Source organism: Dermochelys coriacea, chromosome 4, assembly GCF_009764565.3.
Source record: "Dermochelys coriacea isolate rDerCor1 chromosome 4, rDerCor1.pri.v4, whole genome shotgun sequence".
In the NCBI taxonomy this organism is placed as follows: domain Eukaryota; kingdom Metazoa; phylum Chordata; order Testudines; family Dermochelyidae; genus Dermochelys; species Dermochelys coriacea.
In genome coordinates, this window is record NC_050071.1 from 83,824,404 (window position 1) to 83,834,140 (window position 9,737).

General features: G+C 45.1%; 1 long non-coding RNA gene across 1 annotated transcript; it reads left to right on the forward strand.

Annotated features, from left to right (window-relative positions):
• The first annotated feature begins 235 nt into the window (after positions 1–235).
• Positions 236–6,746, forward strand: LOC122460036. The gene is made up of 3 exons (XR_006281083.1): positions 236–418; positions 6,552–6,553; positions 6,734–6,746. It is a non-coding gene; the product is annotated as an uncharacterized LOC122460036 (long non-coding RNA).
• Positions 6,747–9,737: the final 2,991 nt, after the last annotated feature.

The following is a 9,737-nucleotide window of genomic DNA, read 5'->3' on the forward strand; positions in this document are numbered from 1 at the left end:
TCCTCTGTAAGGGCTACCCAAGGATATTTTTAACCATCTGCAGTACTACCAACAATTTTTTAAATATTATATGTTCATTTTAATATGTATTAATATTATACATTAACTTTAGTAAATTAATGTTGGTCTTTCTCAAGAAGGATTCACTTTGTCATCGATACAGTATTCTGATAAAAATTTGATATGATTCTGTCTGTCTGGGTTGTGTGGCTTTTTTTCTGGTTCTTTGGGGGGGAGGGAGAAGAGGGGTGCTAATGTCAGGGTGGCCCTATCCCCCCACTCCTGCCCCTGCTCCTGTACCTCATCTCCACAGAGAAGGGGGGCAACAGGACAGGGCTCAGGATGGAGGCATTGTGCTGGCAGCAGCTGCTGTCTCAACTTGCTCATCTACTTAAAAAGGCAGTGTACTTAGAGTGGCGTCAACGTACTTAAAGGGGCAATGCAAATCTCTCTCTCACTCACTCTCACACACACACACACACAGAGTGTGTGTGTCTGTCTCTCTCTTCCATGCTGTCTCTCCTCAACCAAGCTTCACAATCATCATTGCTGTGTACAGTATTAAATTGTTAGTTTAAAACTTACAGTGTGTGTGTAAGTAAAAAAGTCCCTGGAACCTAATCCCCCCATTTACATTAATTCTTAAGTGAATCCAATTTCCCCATAACATCATTTCACTTAAAGTAGCATTTTTCAGGAATATAACTACAATGTTAAGCAAGGGTGTAGATTTCCAAATTTCTATATCTGCACCTTTTCAGGAAGCAAATAACTGGAATATTTTGGTGCAAGTGTTATAAGTACTCTTAAATAATGGGAAAGTTTATCATATATAATATTCTATTTTGGTGTAACCCAAAGGATGTGTAAAAATGCACGATATCTGCTGAAAAAAATGTTTTTGTTTATTCCTGTATTGCTCCTATCTGAGTTTCTATCATGCTTTTTCTGCTAAACTAGCAAGCTGAGACTGTAAAAACATTTTGCTTTATTTAGTTGTCCTAAGAAGTCTGTCTGGCTTTCTTCTTTTCTGGATAATAGCTTTCATCTTTTTGCTGAGCTCTGTAAATGCTGGAGTGCCAGTCCAAGAACAGAGGGAAACAAACACACACACACACACACACACACACACACACACACAAAAATCAAAATACACTTGACATGAAGACAAAAACATGCCATTTTTGTTTTTTATTTTGTTAGGGTGAACCTAATGGGCTCTGTCTTCTTTGAGGCATATCTCTTGCAGTTTATTTGTTTTTGGTAGAATGTGCTCTCATAAAGGTTCCAGACTGACCTAGTCTGACTTGTAACAACCTCCAGCATTCATTTAAAACAACAATTTTTACATTTTTTGGCTTGAAGACATGGGGTTTTGTACTTTTCGCTACTTCAATATTACAGTAAATGAAAATGCTTAATATGAAGCAATCCATTTTTTGCAGGAAATATTTATTTTTTTATTGTAACCTTACATTAACTTGCATGTTTGCTTTATGCATTGTAAAGTTCAGGGATGCTTTTTTTGAAATGTCACGACTATTAAATTACATGATGGCAAATAGAGGTTTTCATGAACACTTTAGTCAGAGACCTTCAAGAATCAGGGATTTAAATTTACAAAACATAAGACTTCCTTCAGCAATGAGAATAATTGACTCAAAGTCAAAACTCACCATTCATATTTCATGAAATTAAAATATGAATGAAAAATCTGGTGGCAGGTACAGTCATAATGTTTACCCACTTAAATGTCAAAGCCTTGAAACTAATTGCCTGCTAGGTTTTTCAGTCCTGACATACCTGTCACATTTAGTTTTCTTAAAAACGAATGAGCGGATGTTCTGGGCCAAGGTGCTCGAAGCACCACAGGCCTGGCAGGAGTACTCTGAGAAAAATGAGGCTTACACACAGCTGTGAGTTATTGGCTTAACTGAAGGTTAGTGACCCATCCGCAAAGGGGACTCCAAGCGTTGCAGTCACAGAGGCGGGGAACCCAGCACATTGGAGCTTTGCCTGGGATGGAGTCCAACGGAGGGGCAGACAGTCAGTGTTAATAAGCACTACACAAAAACAGCTCATGAATATAGAATTAGGTACCTCTCAAAGGGGGGCTTTCCACTACCTGGCGAAGGGCCATGCAAAGCAACTGTGTCCTTCAAGAACTATCTCTATCCTGCAATAATGAAGGAGCTATCTATGTCCTCAAGCGGAAGTTTCCTGGCTAGGCCGTAACAAAGTCTTCCGCAGTCCCTTACACTCCTCCCTTCGCTTTCTTGAGCAATGTCAAGGACCATGAGCATATAGTGTGGAGGGGAAACCGTGCACAGCACTGGGAGACTAGGCCACAGCCGCAAAGGCAGCAAAAAATACAAGCCAAGAAGACGGAACGAATACATATACGTGTCTACATTGTATTGGGCGGGACCCAAAGCATACAAATCCGTATATGTAATAGTCTTATCAATTGTCTTCAGTAAGGAATAGTGCTGGACGAGGGTCAGGTCTGTGCAGACGCCAATAAAACAGGTCTCCATCACGGCACACGTATACGGTAAGCAAAACGATGTCGCATAAACAGCACTTTGGGCTAACACCAACCAGGTATTCACGAAGGAGGTGGTAGCTCTTGCAGCAGTGATTCTCATAAGGAGCGCCACGACAAACGGGAGAGCAAGACCATGCGGGGATAGTTTTCCCCTTCTGGGAGTATGTATGCCCATCCTTCCCTGGTGGTGAGGACTACGGCATCCTGCGATTCCCGCTGCGGTACCGTCCACCACATGTTAGTCAATACGTACCACTCGGTCTCACTTGGGGCGCTGGTTTCTAGACCTATGGGAGGTAAAGGGAACAGATTACACAGGGCCTCCCCTCATTCCCATTGCATCGGCTGCCGCATTCCAGTGGGCCTTGGAGGTTTTAGCCTTTGTGTGGGTGTCTACATGTCGTACAGCCAGAGGGGCTCGTCGGGCATAGCGCAGGAGTTGCTGCCAGAGAGCCGCTCCCCATGGGGCCAGCCTGCGAGTTCCCAACCCTTCGCATCCCACGCAGTTATACAGGACCAGAGGCCCTTGTATAATACCCAGCTGTCCGTATCTATTGATGCCAACACGTGTTGGACTCCTCCCCTCAGCCAGCGAACTGCTAGGGGTACATAGAGGCGTCAGTCCCCCGCCACCCTCCTGTGTGTGGCTGCCGCGACACACGGAACGGAGGATCTGCCACGCCCTCAATATGGGCACTGCACTTTCCACTCGGCTGGCGTAGCAGAGGACTCCGCTGGCTTGGTTTGCTCCACGCTCTTCTCCCCTTTTCCTCCGGCGCTACGTTTGGTAGGGGGCAGCTGCACCCACTGCTTATATAAATCCGCCGTTGGCTTTCCATTGATTCCCTCGTGAGAGTCACCAGCCTGCAAGAGATCTAGCCACTAGGTCTTCGGGGGCAGCTGCAACTCCCCTTTCTCCTGTCCCCTGCCTTGCTGTCCCTTCGCAGCCCATATGGCTCTTGGCCTAGCACCCACCAAGGCAGCCTCCAATTGCATAAGGGTGGCTGCCAAGTCTCCCACGTGCCCATTCTCTGCCATGACAACTGCGAGGAGGGAAGGTTTTAACTCATCAGGGGCCAGGCGTAACACTGTGGCTTTGATCGATTTTGTCACCGGTACATCATCCGGCCCCATCTCCCCGCCCATGGAGACAGCCCAGGCCATTCCCAATTGATGGAGGGCTTACACGCTTTCTGGAACGGTCTTCCAGGGGCATGCCTGCGCCTCCAACTCCCCCACCGAGGGGTAGGCCACCTCCATTGCAGCTGCCAACCAGCGGTACAAAGAGGGGCTTTCAACATCTTGCCCTTCGGCCTGCGGCCGCGGCGACTTCACCAATTGTGCACATACCTGAGAGTCTTGCGATAGGACCCCCAACTGTTGAAATTCATAAGAAAGCAACAAAACTGTGTTACCTGCATTGTCCCAGACTCTCATGAGCCACTGCAGGATGCTCTCCCCGGGCTCCTGTCGGAATATCTTCACAATTTCCTGCAACTCACTCATTTTAAATGTGTGGACAACTTCTGGTTGTAGGGCGCCTCCTTGCACCCGCAAATCCCGTACCGGGCGCGCCAGAGCCACGGCAGGGGACTCCTTCTTCCCCTCGTCCAAGGATGAGGAGTCCCAAATATTCCCATCCCAAGTCTCAGGTCCCAGGAGGGGGCAGCGGTCACCACACGCACCTGGACGTTGGTTACCTGCTGCCGCCCGTGCCTGAGGCACCTTCTATTTGCTACCCGGGCAACCGACGCTTCACAATGTCTTGTCAGCTCCTGGGCGCGCTCTGCCTGGGAGGTGACAACTTCTTGAGCCACGGCCCGGGCCTCTGCCTGTGCCATGCATTCCTGAGTCTTCCGTTCCAGTGCCCGCTGTAAGCGGAGCACCTCCTCGTCCTGGGCCCGGACGGCGGTCAGCAGGAGCCACCCTAGCTCCCCCATCGCCCGCCGCTCTGTCCCAGAGCTCCGGTTCGCTCGCAGCCGGTGTAATCCCTCAACCAACTGCACGGGTATGACCCCTGCAGCCTGTTGGAACTCCAGCCAGTCCACCGGGGCAACCCACCTGGCCATAACCCGCGCTATTGGCCCCCAGCGCTCCGTCGAGGGCCATCCTGGTATGCGCTGTAGGGACAGCGACAGCTTCCCCACTTCCCCTACCTTCGGCCAAAGCGGCATCGCTTCTCAGAGTATCCTGCTCGCTGCGCCAAATGTTCTGGGCCAAGGTGCTCGAAGCACCACAGGCCCGGCACTCTGAGAAAAACGAGGCTTACACACAGCTGTGAGTTATTGGCTTTACTGAAGGTTAGTGACCCATCTTCAACGGGGACTCCAAGCGTTGCAGTCACGGAGGCGGGGAACCCAGCACACCGGAGCTTTGCCTGGGATGGAGTCCAACGGAGGGGCAGACAGTCAGTGTTAATAAGCACTACACAAAAACAGCTCATGAATATAGAATTAGGTATTTCTCAAAGGGGTGCTTTCCACTACCTGACGAAGGGTCATGCAAAGCAGCTGTGTCCTTCAAGAACTATCTCTATCCCACAATAACGAAGCAGCTATTTATGTCCCTAAGTGGAACTTCCCTAGCTAGGCCCTAACAAAGTTTTCCGCAATCCCTTACAGCAGACATCACAGGTGTGAACTTTAAAAGGTTTTAGATTCTGCAAACTTTGTAAAGGAAAATTAGTGCTCAAGGGTTGCTGATTTTTTATTTGCTTTAGCATTATTTGGTATCAGACCCTGTTGTTTTTGTTCTTTTCCTACACAAAGCAATATGTACATTATACAACTATATCCTGACTAGCCAACTTGCTTACATAGGCCCTGAGCCTTCACCGAGAACAACAGGAGTGGGCCATACAGAACCACATTGAAGTCAATAGTAGTTAATGGAATTTCCACTTGGGCAGTTCGCTTTGCAGGATTTAAGCCTTAAGCAATAATGACTCACCAAGTGTCTTATTGCTATTATTTTATTTATTTAGATGATACAGATTGTAATAAAACAATGCTCATCCAGGGTACTGGGCACCCTTGATAATTTCTTTAAAAACACTAAAATAAAATTCTCCCAGCTCAGTTCAAATGAACGGTGAAAACATAAATGCCCACAGGTGCCAACTCCATGGGTATTCCGGGGCTAAAGCATCCATAGGGGGAAAAAAAGGGTGCTCAGTACTCACCAGCAGCCCTCCCAATCACCTCTTCCCACACTGCCCAGCACCTCCTGCCCACGAGCAGCTCCGCCAACCATCTCCTCTCCCACCCCCCTTTCCAGTGCCTCCCACCTGCCATGGATCAGGTATTGAGTGGCATGCAGGAGGTGCTGGGGTGGTGAGAGAGGAGTGAGGGCAGGGTGTGCTCGGGGAGGGGGTGGGAAGAGGTGGGGTGGGGACTTGGGGGAAGGGGTAGAGTGGGGGTGGATCTTGGTGCTCAAGGTCTGCTCTGCCCCCCTAGGCAACTCAGAAAGACTGTGCCTATGTAAATGACTGAATTAACTGACCTCCCACATGATCTCCTAGTGTTTCACACTCAGCTCTAATGAACACCCATTTCCTCACAAGCCAGGAAGAAACAGTGGGTCATGCATTGTGCCCTGAAGGCTAACAAACGTAGGCTATTACAGATCCAAGGAAGTAGGGATGGGAGGTGTAGGAATTACATTCCACAGTTCTGAGGTCTTAATGGAGAATGCCCTGCCAACCACTCTGCTTCTCTTCAGCTTCAGCTCAGACAACTTTGCTGATCACAACTGTGGCGGTATGTCAGAGAAGAGACAGTGTCTTTGATGGGTGGGTCCCAGACCACTTAAAGACAAACGCAATAGCACTTTTAGAAATGTTTCTGTAGAAAAAAAAATCCATCCCTGTTTTTCCAGTTTGAATTTCTAAATGATGATGATTCAAACAGTATCATACTTGGCTGAAACACATTCTGGCTTTTTGTTTGTGGCATTGGACAGCATTCCTTAACTGCCCTTAATAGAGGGGATGCTGTTGAGAAAGATGTTTTATATGTAATTTAATTGTTGATCTATGGAAAAATTCTCTGTTTGGATGTGTATTTGAGGATGATTAACACATGGCTTTACACACGTGTGTGTGTGTGAGAGAGAGCGAGCAAGAGTGAATGAACTATACTATGCCCTATCCTTCTTTGGCTGTCCAGAGGTATCAGAGAAAATAAGCAGTGTACTGTGAAAGGCAGAACAGAACAGTAGACCTTGCACTCAGGAGAGCATGAGGAATAGACCCCAAATGCTTCCAATGACCGAAAATAAGTGGAGGGAGGGTGGAGAGTATGAAGAGCCATGTCTCCATATCTCCTGCATACACCCATCAGATGCTGATCAATAGAGCTCGCTGTGTTCTCACAAGGAGGAGTAATGCTCACCATTTGAATGGGTGTATCCCTCTCCATGAGCTACAGCTAGGGTGTGCTGAAGGCGTTGTGAATCTTTCAGGCAAAATTCCTTTTGGTGTCCCTTTTGGGGTGATGCAAACCTATGCAATCCCCCTTACTATGGGTTGCATGCTAAAAGCGTAGAATCATAGGAATGTAAGACTTGAAGGAACCTCAAGAGGTCATCAAGTCCAGTCCTGTGTGCTGAGGCAGGACCAAGTAAGCCTAGACCATTCCTGAGAGGTGTTCATCCAACCTTTCTTAAAACCCATCCAGTGACAGGGATTCCACAATCTCCTTTGGAAGCCTACTGAATCCACCTTAGAGTAATTTCATCTAAACCACATTTGCCTAGTTTACTTATGAGAATGTCATGTGCGACTGTCAGAAGCCTTACTAAAATCAAGATACATCACGTCTACTGCTTTTTGCCCATCCTCGAGGCCAGTAACCCTGTCAAAGAAGGAAATTAATTTGGTCTGGCATGATTTGTTCTTGACTAATCCATGCTGACTATTACTTATAACCCCATTGTCCCCTAGGTCAGTGTTTCTCAATTTTTTTGATACCAGGGATCGGCTTGCTAAACTGTGTCAGGGAAATCTCAGGGACCAGATCAGTCACTGAGAAATACTGTTCTAGATGCTTACAAATTGATTGTTTAATAATTTGTTCCAGTACATGTCAGGTATTGAAGTTAGGCTGACTGGTTTATAATTTCATAGGTCCTCTGTTCGCCTTTTTAAAGATAGGGACTATGTTTGCCTTTCTCAAATCCAGCTCACCCAACCTCCATGAGTTCTTGTACATAATTAACTGTTCCATGATTTCTTCAGCTAGTTCCTTGAGTACCCTAAGATGAATTTTATCAAGCTCTGCTGACTTGAATACATCTAACTTGTATAAATATTCTTTAATCTGTTCTTTCTCTATTTTGCCTTGCAGTCCTTCCTTCTTATTGGTAATATTGTGTAGTGTATCTGGTCATCATTAACCTTTTAAAGTGAAGACTGAAGCAAAATAAATGTCAAACACCTCAGCCACCTAGATTTAATCGGTTATTAGCTCTCCTTTCCTGCTAACTAGAGAACCAACACTTTAAATGCATCCGATGAAGTGAGCTGTAGCTCACGAAAGCTTATGCTCTAATAAATTTGTTAGTCTCTAAGGTGCCACAAGTACTCCTTTTCTTTTTGCGAATACAGACTAACACGGCTGCTACTCTGAAACACTTTATTTTGTCTCTGTTACTTCTAATGTATTTAAACAACCTCTTCATATGAGCTTTTATGTCCTTTGCTTGTCCACTGTTTGTAGGATTCCTTTTTTATTTTCAGGTTGTGAAACAGCTTCTGATGGAGCCATATTGGCCTCTTATTATTCTTTTTACCTTTCCTTCACACTGGGATAGTTTTTCAGTTGTGCCTCTAATATTGTCTCCTTGAGAAACTGCCAGCTTTCTTGTACTACTTTATCTCTTAAATTTTCTTTCCATGGGTCTTTACCTACCAGTTCTCTGACTTTGTTAAAGTCTGCTTTTTTGAAGTCCATTGTCTGTATTCTGCATGAGCTTTTTCATAATTTTCAAATTACTTTTTCAGAAGGGTGTTGTGTTGTATGTATATTTTGAGGCACACACATACATACCCATAAGAGGATGGGACTAGAACTGTGTTCTTACAACTCCAAAAACACAGGCTTCTACCACTTAATCTAAAATGAGGCTCACAGGACAATACATGGAATAAAGTTCCCAACAATGACAGAATTTTATTCCTGTTCTTTAGATTTTTCTTTCTTTAACAAGAGAGCTCAACATTAACTCAAAACAAATATTTTATAGCCTCCTTGATTCCTTCTTGAAGTCTGGGAACTGTTATCTGGCCTTTTTAAAGCCTCACTCCATTAAGCCTTCTACCCCTGCTCCCTGCACGTTTATCTACTAGACTTCCACCCATCTGGTACAAAAACGCGCCCAGGTCCTACTCCTGATTTAACAGCTTCCTCTCTGACTGAGCAGGTTCCTTTTTATATAAAGTGCTGCCTCTAAGCTGTTACCTGATCCTTGGTCATCTGACTTGACCAGTCAACCAGAGCCTTGAAATAGAGCACTGGGTCATGTCCATGCAGCTCAGAACCAGTTTCTTTTTATAAGAACATTTGCTGGTATCCTCTTTATAAGCTGCAGCTGATAGAGGATAATGTGCTCCTTTGTGCACAGAGTGCCTGATCATGTTTATGCTTTCACTGAAATAAATAAATCAACCAATGACAATGAGAGCAGGACTGAGGCCAAGCTATCCACACACACACAAATCATTAATACCATTGCTTAATGGCAAGCTAGTCCCTTCAAAAATGTGTTTTTTAAATCTTCTTAGAAATGCATGTAACAATATGAAATATTTAAAAGGTTAGTAACTGACAGTTTTTGTACAAGAAATAGGTAAAAAAAAATTATACCAAAGTCAAAATTTCAGTTTAGTGTAACTGTGTAATAATCTGTAACTTGAAAACCATCTGAGAAATTTCCTCCAGGTTTTGTGTTAATGTTCGCCTTTGCCTTCAGAGCAAATCTGGCAATTTTTAGGACAAACTATTTTTCCAAAAAGTTATAAAGAAGTAAAACTAGGACTTTATAACAGACGCTGTTTGCAATTTTTGCTGTGGAAAGGCTGCTGTTTCTCTAAAACAACAATAATAAACATAGTGCTGCTTCTCTTGCCTCTGTCCATCAGATCTTGCTATCTTGAAAATGAAGGCACAATCTGTGAAAACAGAATAGATCA